Source organism: Columba livia, chromosome Z (genome assembly GCF_036013475.1).
Source record: "Columba livia isolate bColLiv1 breed racing homer chromosome Z, bColLiv1.pat.W.v2, whole genome shotgun sequence".
Classification (NCBI taxonomy): domain Eukaryota; kingdom Metazoa; phylum Chordata; class Aves; order Columbiformes; family Columbidae; genus Columba; species Columba livia.
Genome location: NC_088642.1, coordinates 10,282,736 through 10,299,290, shown reverse-complemented (window position 1 = coordinate 10,299,290; position 16,555 = coordinate 10,282,736). Strand labels below are relative to the sequence as shown.

General features: G+C 53.7%; 1 protein-coding gene across 4 annotated transcripts in view; it reads left to right on the top strand.

Annotated features, from left to right (window-relative positions):
• The first annotated feature begins 1,631 nt into the window (after positions 1-1,631).
• ATOSB (atos homolog B) overlaps positions 1,632-16,555 on the top strand; it is a 47,881-nt gene continuing 32,957 nt past the window's right edge. For 2 of the 4 annotated variants that reach the window (XM_065047112.1, XM_065047115.1), the window contains exons 1-2: positions 1,635-1,757; positions 13,895-13,990. The gene's annotated coding sequence lies outside the window, so the exon portion shown is untranslated. Of the gene's footprint in view, positions 1,758-1,789; positions 1,890-13,894; positions 13,991-16,555 lie in introns of those variants that run through there. The other 2 variants (XM_065047118.1, XM_065047113.1) reach the window with 2 other exon arrangements.

The following is a 16,555-nucleotide window of genomic DNA, read 5'->3' as shown; positions in this document are numbered from 1 at the left end:
TTCAGGCCAGCAATGGTTCATTAACCATTTGTTAGCCCTGAGCTAATTTCAGCCAGTTTAAGCTGGAAAAAACAGCCTGTGGAAGTGGCTGTGTGATGGGGACTGAGACGTTCTCGGCCCATCTCTGATTTCCACGGCCTCCGCTCCCACCCCACTTGGTCACCAGAGCTTCTTGCCACCTTGGCAAAGTTGACACACGGGGCCAAAGGGCAGAAAAGCTGAATATTGCCCTCAGAGCATGTAGGAAACCTGTGCTGTGAGGGATGAGCAGGGGTGCGGGGAATACAAGCCTCCCGGGCTCTTCCCCCCTGAAACCGGCACCTGCCCACTCAGGGTTTGAGGCGGGAGCTCCTAAACCCCCAGGGGCACCGGAGGATCATGTGTTCCCCTCATGGCACTTAGAAATTAAAATGTTCTCTATGTTAAACACCATTTAATGGCCCACAACCTGATTCTGGGACCAGCCAGGGGATATTTAACAAGAAATCCCCTACAACAGGCTGAGTCCCCAGGAGACAAGCTCCTGTGTCAGCAGCCGCTCCACGAGCACATAGCAGCGTGTTGAGCCACCACTTCTCCCCACAGAAGAGTGTGTGGGGGCAGGGGGATGAAAGGACTGGCCCTCCTGCTCCTCCCTGAGCTCGGCTATTCCTGGAGAGTACCCATCGTGGCTTTGTCCATGACAGAGACTCTGAAAATAATGCCCCTGTCCTGGCAGTAAGGCAAGGGAGACATTGGGGCTCAGCAGCCGGCGTGCTGCTGCTTTGCATCCAGCTCACTGTGCGCCTGCACCGTCAGAAGACGAGATCTTGGTTATATTTATCATGTGACGGTACCGGTCCCCACTATTTTTAGAGCGGCGTTGCAGCTGCAGTTCCCTGAGGAGGGAGGTGAGTCGCCGAGGGGCTGCTCTTCACCGAGCTTCACCCTAAACCGCTGAGGTGACAGCATCTCCCCCCTGGCCCGAATGGCCGCGGTCAGGCCGGTGAGCTCCCGGCTGCTGCCCTTGGGGCAGTGGGTGCTGCCGGGGCCCCGCTGCCGGCTGGCAGAGCCCGGGTGCCGCTCGCTGCTCCAGTATTTCTGAGCGGCCATGTCCCAGGGGCGACTTCCCCCGCGCGGTCTGCGCCCACGGCCAGCCTGGGCACCGCTGCTTCCCAGCCCGGCTGCACCGGGTTGGCACACCATGTCTGCGGGCACCTGCGCCACTTGGGATGGGGGACACCCGGGTGGCCCCACTCGGGATGTGTCCGCGGAGCGGGGGACACTCCAGGGGCCCCACCCGGGGGAGGCCATGCCTGTGGGGCAGGGGAAGCTGGGGGCTGGGACACGCCAGACCTGCGGGACCCAGGGGGCTGTCTGTGGGGCCTGCGGGTGTCCGTGGGGCGAGACACGTCGTGCCCGCGGGGTCACGGCGATGGCAGCCCCCCACTCAGCGCTGAGTCAGGCCCCGCCCCTTGCCACCGCTGGCCAATGAGAAGCCGCTTCGCCTGAGACCGCCCCTTCCCCGCTGTCATCACACACCCGCACGTGGAGGGGGCGGGTCGAGGGTGGAACTTCGACGCGGCGCGTCACCGCCTCTTCCCCCGCCCATTGGCTGCACCGCCCCACCGCTCGCCTCGCACCGCGCCGTTCCCCGCCCAGCGCACCAATCAGCGTGGGGGAGGCGGGCGCGTAGGGCGTGTACCCGCCGGCACCCGGAAGCAGCGGACGGAGCCGCAGCAGTCGGGGCCGCGGCGGCAGCAGCGGAGGGGGCGCTGGTGGGTCCGGCGGGGCGGCGGCGGGCAGGGCCGGGGGGGGGGGCGCGGAGCAGAACCGGGGGACACAGGCCGCCTGTCCGGCTGGGTGCGGTTAGTGCGCCCCGTCCCCGCCGCTGCCCCCGGTTCCAGAAGGTTCGGGGGGGACGGGAAGAGGGGGCGTCAGTGCGGAGGGGGGAGGGCGAGGGGGAGCTGGGGGAGCCGCGGCCAGGGGTGGTCGTGACCAGGTGGTACCGGCGGCTGGGATGGGGGTTGTGAGCTGGGGGGGCTGTAGTCGGGAGTACCGGGAACGGGGGGGTCCGTGGGGAGGGGGCAGCCTGCGGGCGTGTGACCGGAGAACGGCGTTGCGGGGGCTGCGGCGGGGACGCCGTGTCCCCCCCAGCCCCGCTGTGCTGCGGGGTTTCGGTACCCGGGGGGGCCGTGGCCTCAGGGGGGCTGTGGCAGGACGGTCTGGCAGGGGCAGGTCGGTGGTCTCGGGGGGAACGCGGTGAGGCTGTGCCCGGGGGTGCCCCCGTGCCGGCTGCCACCCCCCGCCGAGGCGCCGGCAGCTCAGGGCGGCTGTGCTGTCCCTGCTCTCGCCCACCAAGGCCACGTCCTCTCTGCTGTGACATGGGCAGGGACAGCCTGTCCCTGGGGCCTCCTCCTCCGCCCGGGCATCAGCTCCAGCCCAGCCCCGCCTGGCACTCGGTGGCTGTCCTTGTCCCCCTGGACACCCGTGCCGTGGCGGTGGGGCCTTGCCCGGGGCCCGGAGCTGCTGCGCCGTGGCCCAGCCACGCAGCCTGACGAGGCTCATCCAGCGGCTGCCCCGTGGGTAAATCGCCGCCTTCAGCGTGGGGCTGTGAAAACGGGGCGCCTGTGAACCCCAGCACTCAGGGCCAGAGGCCTGCTGCCCTGCGGTGACAGCCGTCGTGGGCGGAACGACCCATGGGGGGGACATTTCTCCCCCCCAATCAGCAGCTATGGACCTCTTGGGGGTTTAAAGGGTTTTGCTGTGGCTGGGGCATCCGATTTCCGCAGAAAACACACATGCGGTGTGCAGGGCGCTCGTGGCAGTCCCAGAGGTTGTGTTTAGAAAGCTGCTGAGTGCTAGGGAAGATGGGGGGGCGGCTGCGTGATGTGAGCTGGGGCTGTGGGCTTGCTCGCAACCCGCCTGTGAACGTGGCTTGTCTGGTGATGGGTACGAGGGGCATGGACTTACGTCCAGGTTTTCCAGAATACTTTTATTTTTTTAAAGAACTACCGTGGAGTTTGCGGTGTACGGCAGGGGAATGCTTTACTGTGTCTTAAGGTATTTTAAAAGTCATTTCCACTCAGTGCCTTTTTTAAAAAACATCGCACAAACAGAGATCTGTTTGTGGACCTCTGCTCCTGTGCCTGAACTGTATCCGTAAGCCTTAGCAAAGAGAGGAAGCTGCGACCTTGTGGAGAGTGTAGCAGGTTTGAGCTCTGACACAAAGGAGAGTCTTGGCAAACTTGGTAACATGTGCAGCAGGTGAACAAGGTCTGGCAGGTGAAACAAGAGAAAGCTCCCAATGCAGCAGCACTGTAGTTATTTTTGGCCGGGGTCTGCTTTAGAAAGGAGCTGAGGACCGGGAGAATTCAGTCATCCCACAAAGCTTCGTCATCGCCTGGTTTTGCAGCAGCAGTTCTCATCGTTGTGGGTCTTGGCGTGAGCGAGCAGCAGGGCCCTGGTAGGGACTACAGGTCCCGGCATGCAGCTCCCTCCACACAGCCCAGCCGCCCGCTCGGGCACGGCAGCAGGCTGGGATCTGCAGCCTCCTGGCAGCTCTGCCTGTGCTGGGGGGTGGCCTGGAGGCGTGGGGGCATCAGAGCCCTCCTGTCACCCCAGCTGCAGTCCCTGAGCAGATGAGCTTGAGGAGTGAGGTCCAGCCTTCAAGTGGGGCAGGGCTGGGGCTTTTTCAGACCTGCCACCCACCCTGTTTGTTTTACCCATGTGAGAGGTTTCTTACCCACCACCAGGAGGAAAGCTGGTGGGGTCACCCTGCATGGACTTTGAGGACCCTGCTAGTCGAGGCACGGCACTTTGAGGGGGTGCTTCACTCCACTGCCTTTGCAGCAAGCTGGGCAAAGCAACTCTTGGCACTCTTCACATCTGCCCTCTCTGCAGAAAAGGGCTTTAGGGAGCTTTACGGAATAAGACATAATTTTAATTTTAGTGGTGGGATTGCTGTTTCACTCCTGGCGGCTTCCTCCAAGGCAGACAAAGCACCCAGTCCATACACCCGCCCTCTGCTGCTGAGCTTTGCCAGCCCCTGCTGCTCCCTCAGCAGTTTCAGGTCTTCTGAGCATGCGGAGCAGGAGGTGGAAAGGAAGTTCCCTCCCTGAGTTCAAGAGGCCTCTGAGGGCAGAGCAGCACACCTGTCCTCCTCCTTGCTGCCTGATGCCAGCTGCTTGCCCTCGCACACTTCTGCACAGCCACTGAATACCGGAGGCCAGAGATGCTCAGACCTTCCTCTCTGTTTCCAAGCGATGGTGGTTCAAGGGGATGGTTATTGATCTGACACTTGACCGGCGATGACTCTTGACTCTTTCCGAGTCCTTTACCTGCCCTTACAGCTCTGGGCCTGCCCGTGCTTGTCCCCTGCTAGATTTGGTAGGCACTGTTGTGTGCTGTGTGGAAACACACAGTGCCTGGGGGCCAGGACGCTTCCTGGATGCGGAACAAGAAAACGTTCTGTTCATAGTTGTCACAGAGGCACCCCAAAGTCAGTTTTAGGTTGACAACAAGTTCCAAAACAGTCTTTATTCTAGCCAGAAAAGTGCAGTCAATAAACCGACTAGAAACAGGGTTTGTACAATTAGTTAGCACTCCGACAACGTAAAATACAGGTTCGGATATCAGTTGAGGAGATTATTGGGGTACAGCAACATAAGAATAATGAGGATCCACAGTGTGCATGCATACACTCACAAGAAACAAAACCAGAGCCCTCTGTCTGCAGGGTACCCAGAAGAAACAATCACTTGCCTGGATTAGGCAAGGACTCATTCCAGGATATATCCAGTAAATAACCACGCACCCAAAGGACGAGGTGAGGTGCTCTCAATCCTGGGAGGTCTCCTTAGACAACATCCTTGGAGAACACTCCAAGGGGGCCTTCAGCGGGAACCCTATTTTATAGCCAGGTCAGATCTGTCTGTGGGTGTTACAACATGGTCCAGAAGCTTTGCAGCTACCCTGGGCACCTCCTCTGCTAACGACCCTGTCAATTGACCGAGGGTCCCACCTCTTGTGCCCCACCGGCTGGTGGAAGTGAAGTCACCCTGCCCTGGGTAGGGGAGGATGTGACTGTCAGCACCTTGATACCACCCTAGATGTGTACGTGGGGACAAGCACAGTGGGGACAAGCACAGTGGGGCACAAAAGGTGCTAAAAGAGCCATCAACTGCCCCATGGAAGGCTCCAGATCTCAGGGGGATTTGTAACTGATACACAACCCACCCAGTGACCACAGTCATGATCTGACAGGCTGATTTGGAGCGGTGGTACAGTCACCTCTCGCATCCAAAGTCAAATGGGAGCATTCTGTTGGTGAGTTTTAATGTCCACTGTGGATCATCATACCTTATGTGTTATTTTCCTGTCATACATTATCATTACAAATCAACCTACTAATAAACAAAGAATAGTGCAAATTACAACAATTACAGTTATTATCAAATATTGGAGGAGGCTGGTTAGTCATCCTGATTAGGAAAACAAATGCACTGAAGGTTTTTTTTCACAAGTTAGTCCCCAGTACAGCAACAATTGCTCCTGAGTCCTTTGTTATTTGTCCTTGTAGTGGTTCTTGCAATGGCACCCAGATACTCAGGATGTAGACACAGCTTCCTGTATACACCTTTTTCCTTCAATAGGAGCAAGTGCAATATGGCCTGGCTTTGGACAGTCTTTCTGTTTTCATGTAGCTGATGATTAGGGAGCCTATGCGATGTCATGCATAGAGTTCATTAGTGTTTCTAGTTGCAGGCTTGCCTCCCGAATGCCCTGTTGGTTTTGCCCTGGTGTGACCCTCATTCCAAAGACTGACTGTAACCACCACCCAGTCTCAGCTGAAGCTTCTTCCACCCCGTCCATATGTCCCTCAGTAGGAGCGGTCAGGATTATCCTTCTTCCTTTTGTCCTGCAAGAGAACACAAAGACGGGCCTCAGTCCCTTGGAACTGGGATTTTAGAGCTAGAAGTCTGGGACTATCCACTAAACACTAATGCGGCGGGTTTGCCTATTTTCATCAAGGGCTTCTCAAGCGCATAACCCTCTAGGTTTTGCTAAAGTCATGGGCACAATATCAGTGGAAGGTAGTTCCACCATGACAGGCTGGCCCACTTGTGTTCTTGGGGGCTGGTCTTTTCCTTTGTCTGTTATAGAGTCACTGTCTGTTAGCAGCCTCTTGGGGCAAAATACCCTGATTTGGGGGCTTCCATAGCTCCTCCAGTGGTTATTGACGATGAGGACAGCTTGTGCCAACCGTGTGTCCCAGCTGGGTCACAAGATGTCTGCATGTTTTTTAATCAAACCATTGGTCCGTTCCACGATCCCATTGGTTTAGGGGTAATATGGTGTATGAAACACCCACTTGATACCTTCCCTCCTAGCCCAATCCTGAACCACGGCAGCTGAAAAATGTGTGCCATCATCACTTTGGATGTTCTCAGGGGTGGGCAGAACACTAAACCACTCACACAGTGCTCGCGCTGTTTGGTCTCCAGTGGCAGTGCTGTCAGCAGTTAGCCATTGATAGTCCTGATACCACCTCTACTCCCACCAGCATGTATTTCTTTCCATGAGAGGGTTTTAATGGCCCAATGTAGTCAACTTGCCAGGTACCCCAGAGGCCCTTGCTGTGTCTGATATGCTGGGCCGGGGCCTAATTTGGGTGATCAGCTTTAAGTCTTGTCCGGCACTGTGGACAGGCTGTAAGGACTGTTTCACATGTTCCCATGGACACTCCCCATCCCCGAGACGGGCATTCATAATACAGATCCGCTTTCCCAGAGTGGCCTTGCTTAATGTGCAGCCATTCAGCTAACCATGCCCACTCCTCTGGTATGCCTTTCACCACTCTAATTTGGGCTAGGCGGTCAGCCTCTTGGTTCCATTTGGCATCTTTTGCATGTCCTTTTACCCAGCCCACGCTCCAGGGCCATGACCTGCCTGTCTCTAATAGGCTCTGTCAGTCTTCAGCTCTCCATGCTCTGGTGCGACCCTCTTCCCACCGGTTGGATTCCCATTGGCATATCCATTCAGTTGCATCCTTATAAATTGCATAAGAATCCATGTAAATCATGGAGGGCCCTCCTTCTGCTGCTGATAAGAGAGCACGCAACTCCCCTGCTTGAGCACCACCTTCCCCCTCCTCTGTTATTGCTTTTCTGGTGGCAATCTCCAGTGCTGCTGCCTTATACTGCCACTTTGTCCCCACCCGATGGGCTGATGCATCCATAAACCAGACCCCTTGTGTGTCTGAGTCCTGGGTTAACTCAGGTGCTTCTTTAATTGGGGAGGGCTTATAAGGAAGTCTCGGCAGGACTGGATCAGCATTCACAGATTGTTGGAGTTTTGAAACTTTGACAGAACCCTCTTTCAATGGCAACAACTGACTAATTCCCTCCGAGTAAGCTTACCACTTCAGGACTGTTGCTTTCTGTGCCACCCCCTCGGGTGGTGGGGTGTGACCCTTTGAGGATTGAGTTTAGCAGAGGAAAAGGGCCTTGCACAAGAATGTCCTGTGACAGACACAGCCTGTCTACCTCAGCTGCTCGGGTGAGTGAGAAGAGTCCCTTTTCCCACTCCGAATATTGTTGTTCAGTTTCCTTGACTGCACTGGAAGAGAACAACAAGGGTCTGTCTGGCCCTTTTGGTCCCCTGTGAAATATAGCACAATAGGAAGCATGTTCTGCAAACCCCATTCCACCCTTAATGGGTCTTGTGGGTTCAGCAAGCCCAGTTTCTGGTAGGTTTTAAGTTCATCTTTTAGAACATTAAGGGCCTCTGTATGCTATAAGGTCCAATCCCATCTCCTGGGTTTTTTTTGGAGTAGGTCATATAGGGAGCAAGCAATCACTGAAAATCCTGGGATATGCTTTCTCCAGTACCCTAATGTGCCCAATAGGTGTTGCAAATCTGCTTTGCTGTTTGGGGTCTGCCCCTTTTCTACAGTAGCTGTGGCATCATCAGGCCCTGCTATGGCTCCCGCTATCCACCAAGCCCCTAGGAATTTAATTTCCCGCCCAGGACCTTGGCACCTGGAAGGTGGAATATCCAATCCATTCTGTGTCGATAGGTTACAGACAGTCTCTGTTACTTGCCTGACCCGTTCCTGATTGACTCCACCCACTAAGATGTCATCTATATATTGATATATGCGAATGCCCAAGGGCACCTTCACAGTGTCAATGAGTGCAGCAAAGGTATTGTGGGCAATGGTAGGAGAGTGCTTGTAGCCCTGAGGAAGCCGATTAAAGGTGTATTGTTTCCCTTCCCAGGTAAAAGCGAATTGTGATTTGTCTTCCTCCCTTAGGGGGATCATGAGAAACATATATTTGACATCTAAGGCAGCCATCCATGGATGGGCTGCTGCTTGTATTGCGGTCACCACCAAGGATGTATTTGGGATGGCAGCTGTTAGGGGTGCGGTGTTACTATTTGGTTTTCGATAATCAATAGTTAAGCACCACCGCTCATCAGGCTTGTGAATGGGCCAAACTGGAGAATTATAGGGAGAATGGGTGCGGCTGATTATTTGTCTTTTTTCAAGGTCATTAATGACTTCCATAATGCCGTTTTTGCTGCGATTGGCAGGGGGTATTGTGGAGTGCAGGTTATTTTAGATCGCGGCAAAGCAGGAGCAAGTTGCAAAATCCAAATGTCAGCAGCTCCCTTAAGCTGCAGCGGCGCAGAGGTAAATTGCAAGATCCTAATGCAAGCTGCCTCTGCCCCGTGGCTCCCCAAACTCCAAACCTCACCATTAGGCATGCACCACTGTTTACCTGCCAGAATATCAAATGCCAGTATATTTCCCTTATAAGGGCTCAGAGCCTTTTCCACAGCTGTCATCCGCTTCTCCCCAGGCAGCCAAAATTGAGTTTGAGCTAGAGGACACCTTTCTGCTATACCTGTTACCCCTACTATGTTAATGGCCTTCCTTGATGGTTTAATCCCGAGTTCCTCGGCTTGCTGCTTGCTCAAAACACTGATTTGGGCACCTGTGTCAATTAGAAATTTTAAACTTATCTGCTTTGAACTGATGGGGATGTGTATGTATGGTTCCTTATCAGTAGACCATTGGCAGGAAAGTACTAAGCAGCTTGGGTGGCCTAAGTCCCAATCCACAGCTTCTAATTTTTTGACTCCTTTGACTCCCTTCGTGAGGATATGAAAGGGTTAAGGTTTCATCTCTCCTCAGTGAGGGTGGCCGTTGCCAGTGCTCCCTTTGTGTTCTGTGTTCTAACAGTCCCTCTAACAGTTCCACCAGCTCCTGTATATGCTGGGTGGAAGCTTGTGCAGCAACGCTTGGGACACCTCCAAGGCAGCGAGTGCCTGGTGGCACAGGCTGCCCCACTCTGGTCCCACTGAGGTTCCTGGGAGAGGCTTGTTTTCCAGACCCTTCTGCTCCCGTCTGTGCTTCTGCATGGGTCCACCCATCACATTTCACACCTGTAGTTGACCATATTGTGCAGGATTTCAGCCCAGGTTAGTACATGTGAAGGTGGATTTCAGGGGTTCTGCCCATTACAGTCAATAGCCTCCTGAATTCTCTCCCTGAGGGACTGGACATGTTTCTTTAAAGCGTCTGGCAGCCCTGTGATAAGCAGCTGAAGGTGGGTTGGATTTAGCGGCGCAGCCATGGGGATTCCTTGCTGCCCTTTCTCATACATCACCTATATACAAGCAGCCTTTTGAATGCCCTCAGCCAGCTCCAACAAGCCTCTTATCCTAATGCTGAAGGGCTCCCATGTTCCTTGGGATCCACGCTACCAGCCCAGTAAGTCACACGGGATGTTATGGGCTGATCACCCTCCGGACCATCACTTAAAAACACACCAGCTCCCAAAAGCCCACAGTTTCCTCATTACTCAGTAATATCCGATCACTCCCTGTGAGTGAAACATGCCAAATATATTCAGTTTCTGTTTTGCCTGGCTCACGTGAGAATTTAGCTTGCAAGTCACCAAGCTCAGGTCCCGTCCACGGGGTGGTACAAACAGCAGGATGGGGTTATCCACCCAGTGGACCTGTACATATTTCAGTTTTAATAAGAGGTTATACATCCTTTGTCTCCAACTCCTCCTCGTCAATAGTGTTTTCAGAATCTCCCCAGATATCCCTGTCCCATCTCTGGGGTCTGTGCCCACAATCAATTTCCAAATTTGGGCAATGCTGGGGGGATTTTGCTCAGGTTAACATGAGCTCAATCCTCTGTTCTAACAAACGCACCCGCTCTCTCTCTTGCTGTAACTCCGCTTTCAAACGGTCTATTTCCAGCCCTTTTCCAGAACCGCGCCTCTCCAACTGGTTATGGGGTTTGCACCGGACCCCGGGCTTGCTTTAAGCAGATGAACAGAACAGCACCAAGAACAGCACAGACAACAACACAGACAGTAGCACAGAAAGCAGCACACCTGGCTACAGCCGCTCCAGAACTGCACCAGCTGCTTCCGCCAGATGTGTGCAGGTCGGTGCAGAAGGATTATTACAGCTGTACCCCCATAATAATACTGATACTCCCATAATAATTCTGATATCCTGCTGACTACGCCAATTTAAATGTCACAGAGGCACCCCAAAGTCAGTTTTAGGTGGACAACAAGTTTCAAAACAGACTTTATTCTAGCCAGAAAAGGGCAGCAAATAAACCGACTAGAAACAGGCTTATGCAATTAGTTAGCACTCCGACAACATAAAATACAGGTTCGGATATCAGTTGAGGAGATTATTGGGGTACAGCAACATAAGAATAATGAGGATCCACGGCGTGCATGCATACACTTGGTGCTGTTCCGTGCATCTGCTTAAAGCAAGCTCGGGGTCTGGTGCAAACCCTATAACCAGTTGGAGAGGCGCAGTTCTGGAAGAGAGCTGGAAATAGAGCCCTCTGTCTTCAGGGTACCCAGAAGAAACAATCACTTGCCTGGATTAGGCAAGGACTCATTCCAGGATATATCCAGTAAATAACCACGCACCCAAAGGACGAGGTGAGGTGCTCTCAATCCTGGGCAGTCTCCTTAGACAGCATCCCTGTCTAAGGGGAGGGCTCCAGTTCACAGACCCGCTGCTCTGAGGAGGCTACTCCTAGGGGTACTTCAGCGGGAACCCTATTTTATAGCCAGGTCAGATCTGTCTGTGGGTGTTACAACATGGTCCAGAAGCTTTGCAGCTACCCTGGGCACCTCCTCTGCTAATGACCCTGTCAGTGGACTCAGGGTCCCATTAAGGACCCTGTCAATTGACCGAGGGTCCCACCTCTTGTGCCCCACCAGCTGGTGGAGGTGAAGTCACCCTTCCCTGGGTAGGGGAGGGTGTGACTGTCAGCACCTTGGTACCACCCTAGGTGTGTATGTGGGGACAGGCACAGTGGGGCACAAGAGGTGCTAAAAGAGCCATCAACTGCCCCATTGAAGGCTCCAGATCTCAGGAGAATGTGCAACTGCCATAGTAGGTATGCCACCACATATGTGAAATGAAAAAGTGAAACCGTATTGGTTAGAAAACTGGTGTCCTCAGCACACCGTCAATGAAGCTGTAATCAAATTATCCCAGGCTTCCATGGCTGGAAGAATTCATGAGTCAGGTTTGAAGCAGGACAGGTGTGAAGGGCAACATGGGAGAAATCCTGAAGAGAGGCATTTGTGCATTAACAGATGGCTCGTGGAGGGCGTTGTTGCAGGTTACTTGGCAGTGAGAGTTTTCTGTGGGCGGGTTTTTCCTGATGCCTCTCCTCGTCTCACATCACTCCCCTTCCTCCAGCAGGTTGTGTGGGTACCTGCGTCCTGGTAATGCCATTGTGTGTTTCCGATCCTTCCCGCAGTGCCTGGCAGCCGCGCTCCACGGAGCCTGTTTTTGGACCAGCTCTTTTCCTTTGTGTTTTGGTTTTTTTTCCATTTTTCTTTTGCTTGTGAGCATGGGAGCCCGGTGAATATAGCCTCCAGAGAGCTTGGTCTCACACAGTTTGACATTTGCTTTAAAAATTACTTTCTTTGACTGGGAAGTGTCTTTGCAAATCTTTGTCCACCATTTGCTCCTCTCTCTCATAGTCTCCCTTACTTGGCCTCGTGAATGCCCAGCTGCCAATTAACATGTTTTCCCCCTGTTTCTGTCAGTGTCTTCAGCTGGTTGTGAATCCTGAATGAAGAGCAGCTGAGCTCACATGCTCCGCATTTCAGAGAGCTTTTTCAGGACTGGCTGGTGATTTGTAGTCATACTCGCCTGTGTTGTGGCCTGGAAAACCCCCCAGCTAAGCAGCGTGATGGTAGAACAATAGGTGGATGGGAGGCCTTCAAAGGAGTCCTGTATGCTGCAAAAAGTGCAGTTAGTGATTCAGCTCTAAGTGCTTTTTAGTAACAAATCCATGTCCCAGGCCAGAACTGATGTCAACCCTGTGATTCTTCTTGTTGGGGGCGAACAAAGATGCAAAGCCCTTTATGCAAGAGCTGAAGTGATAAGCCAGATCTCCTGGCCACAGTCTATTTGGGGTAACTCTGTTCTTCCTGGGCAGTGTTTTCGACCCATCGCTTCCTGTGCTGCAGCGGTATGTGGGTGGCAGCCGTGTCCAAAGCAATTCTTGTCACTGCTCAGGCTTAGAGCCTTTCAAGCCTTCTCTAAAAGTCAGTGTAGTAGAGCAGGGAATTGGTGCAGGGTTTTAAACATATGTATATTTACACATACTTATGCTACACTTACTGAGGCTTGCTCTGCTTGCAAGCTCTCCAGAAACATTGCCCTGGTGACCCACTGGTACAGCTTCCAGGTGGGACCTCTCCTGGGACACTGGTGCAGGTTGACCTGCTGGCTGTGTAGGGGCAAGTGACATTAAGCATAAACTTTCTGGGTGGCTTAACGACTGTTTTAAGGACCGGCGCACCAGTAAGCTGATGTGGGGGTGTCTCCCCATGTCACGATGCAAAGGCTGTGCTTCTGGGGGCCGGCAGTGTGGCTGCCCGCGGTGCTCTGCTCGCTGCGGCTGTGGTTGGAGCTGGGTTGTGCTGCCGGGGGACTGCAGGGTGGTTGCCCTTGCAGGAGGAGGGCAGGATGGGGAGCAGGGATTGCCCCTACGCAGCTTTTGCTCATCATGCCTGAGGTCAAGGGAATGTCGGACCTGTTTAGCGGGGGGCTGATGTTGTCCCAGTTTTCAGGACCTGTTGGGCACAAGGACTTAGCCCCCATACGGTGCGATCTTCAGTAGTCTGTAATTACGGCACTGTGAGCCTGAGCAGGAGTCTTTATCAACGTCTTTGTGATGGTGTTGGCAGGCCTCTCAGAGGTTTTTATTAACCAGTTGTCGTTTTCCCCCTTCACTGTAGCCTGGGAAACGCTGCAATGTTGGATTTGGCTTGGCCTGTTTGGGTTGTTGGGAGCAGTGTCTCCCTACAGCAGAGTTTGTCCCTTCCTCCCTTGGCTCCTTGTCCCCACGGGCTGGTTTAGTGGGTGGCCTGTGGGGGCCACAGCCAGAGCCTGTTCTTGCAGACAAACCATGTGCCCGCGCAGCCACTCAAGTACCAGCAAAGCCCATGTGGTGGGGCAACATACAGCTGCGTGGGTGGAGAAGAGCGAAGCCAAGGACACAGAGAGGACTTGACTTCCCACTGAAATCCAGGGGTGGTGCCAGCGACCTCTGAGAGACCAACCGTGCACCCACCTGGAGCCACAGGGCACTGGGGTGATTGATAACTGGGGTGCTGGGAGGGGCTCAGGGCAGCAGCTGGAGGCACGGCCTCAGCACCAGTAATAGACACAGTGAGATTTTTCAGGTATTGAGGTACTCAGGGTCTCTTGCTTCTGTGCATACGCCATGAACTTGCTTGGCTTGGATGAGCAATTAATTGCCAGCCAAGTATTTGGAAGGTCTTCTTGTGTGAGCAGGGCATTTCCCTGAACATGGTCTGTGCATTTCTCTTTTCAGGGGACCCAAGGCAGCCAGAACGAGCAATCCCAGGACCACGCTGTGAGTGCTGACAGCTGAGACCTGCCTTTCCATCTGCTTCAGCCCTACACCAAGGTTAGCGCTCATTCAATCATCACCAATTTATCCTCCTTCACCAGGACTCTATGAAGATGCTGGGCAACCCTGTGCTCTCCTCCCCTCGTCCCATAGGGACAGGTGTGTAGAGTAGATGTCACCCAGGTGAGCTGCTCCCACAGGCTGGCTCGCTGCTCCTGCCTCCCACCAGTGCGGCAAAGAGAGCCTGGATGTGCAGGAGCGGTGCTGTTAAGACTGTTGAACCCTGCACACAGGTGTCAGGAGCTCAAGGGCAGCATGTTTTAAGCCCTTGGGAACTTGCAATCTGTGCTGCTCGCTGCACTCGTCCTTCTGCGTACCAGCAGTATTGAACAGGAGCTTTTCCCAGCTGGTGCTGGTCTCTGCTGCTCTCTGTCCTTCACCTGAACAGAGTTGAGATTTTATCCAGAGCTTGTGGCAGGCATGATCCTGCTTTCTATCAGCACCAGCTGAGTTCCTCCTGCATTTTCCCACAATTTTGTGGCTTTAAATGGCCCTTGGCCATGATATAGAAGGCTTAGAGTGACCGTTTCAGAAGGGACTGGTAGTCTTTGTATTTCCACTGTCAAGAAATGCGAAGGTCAGGCCCTCACTGCTCTGAGATAACCAGGGGGCTGAGATGGCTGTGGACTTCCCACCCCATCCCTGTTCCTGGATGCCTGCACACCTGCTTGAATCTAACAGTGTCCTGCACAGTGTGGGGAAGGGAGCCTTCATCAGCACCGTGAGTCCTTCTCTCACCCCAGAGCTCACGATTTGGCCAGGAGACATGACACAGGGAAGCTGCTCTTTGGGACGCCTGCCTGCCCTGTTGCTCTTCACCTGAGGTGTCTGCCAGGGAAGTTTGGGGCCAGTCCAGAGGCCTGTTGGAGACTGGGCCTCAGGCCATCTCATCCTTCAGCCTGATGCTGAAGTGGTACCCACAGCGAGTGAGGCAGGGGTAGATTCACCTGCAAAGCCAAAAGGAAGGAAGAGGTGCTTTGCTCATGTTGGTGCTGTGGACTCCCAGCCACACAACGGTGGCAGCAGAGCAGCCCCTTATCCAGGTGAGCTGTGACAGTCACTAATGCCTGCTCTGTACTGGGTTCTTATTATACATCTCTCTCAGTGACGGAAAAGAGGCAGGTTATGTGGCTGACATCAGAGAACAGCTTTGCCCTCAGTTCTGCTGGAGCTGCTTGCAGTTCCCGGTCCACCAAGCTCACAGCATCCTCTCAGGGCTCTCCTGCCTTTTGACAAGAGGCATTTTAACACAAGGCTTACCATGATGGATCCACTTTTCTACCCCCACCCCTGCTTGCTGACCAAATAGCTTGATACCTCCAGGGACAGCAGATCTCCTGTATATGTGTAATGCAGTAGCTTCTCCCATTACTTGGTCATAGCATTGACCTCTTCTCTCTGGTTTGGATGTCACCTAACCCAGGTGGTATGAGTGAGCTTGTATTTGGGCTTAATTAACCAGGTTTGGTTTAGTGCAGCTGGCAGTAATCTGAAAGCTGGTACAGCTTGCAGACCCTTGGACAGGCTTGCAGTGCCTCTGTTGGGAATGCTTGGCTGGCAAACTCAAAAGTCTGGACAAAGTGGAGGTTGGATCTTCAACAGAAAGTGGTCAGCCTAACGTCTTCAGCTTGCTCTTAACATGTGTGGGCTGCCATTGCCCCTTGGAATTACCAGCTGAGCTAGGAATAGGTCTAATTTCCACTGGGAACCCCAAGAAAATGCTGCCCTCTCTTCAGAGATTGGGCCGTGGGTCCCTCGTGAGTATTCACACTGGAGTTATGCAAGGAATCCCCTCTTTGCCCTACCATTTCTGTCACAAGTAGGTTGGGCATTCGAAGATCCCGTTCATGGGAGTGTTGGGACAGCTGGATCCTTGTTCGGTTCTCACTGCTCCCGAGAATGGAGCAGAGGATCATCTGCTGGCGCTAATTTTAGGTGTCCGAACATTGCCGGTGTCCCTCTGAGCCCCTATTTGTGTGTAATCCTGTGGCCCTCTGCTAAGAGCTATATGAGTCCTGTATCCTTGGGTGTGAAGGTTTTGCTGGGGCATAGCGTCCCAGGGATTAGGAAGAACTTTGAATTCCTCACTTACCTAAGGTATCTAAGCCATATCAGATGTATGTGTGACCCCTTTTTTTTAGCCCTAGCACCAAGAACCCTTTGGAACTTGCTCTGTGGGTGCCCATGCACTGCAGGGTGTGAAGCAGGCTGCAGCTTTCCATCCTTCCCCTGCCGAAAATGCAGCACCCCTCCTGTTTGCAGTGGTTGGTTCCTGTCGTCTCGGGTGGGTGCGCACAACGCAGAAAACAGTCTTTGCAAAGCCTCCGGGTGTGGAAATACTCCAAAACCCACAGCTGGGTGAGATGAGAGCCCAGCTGTGTCCCTCGCTGCTTGGCGTTTGCCACCACCATCCTCCAGCCCCGCATGACACAGCGTGAGGCCTCCCAGCCTCTCCCTTGTTTGTACACCCGAAACTTTTGGCCTCTTTGCACTTTTTGGTTTCCACTTGCTCAGGTGATTTTTTTCAGCAGTGCTGAGCTTAGTGCTGAGCTTTGCTAAGTT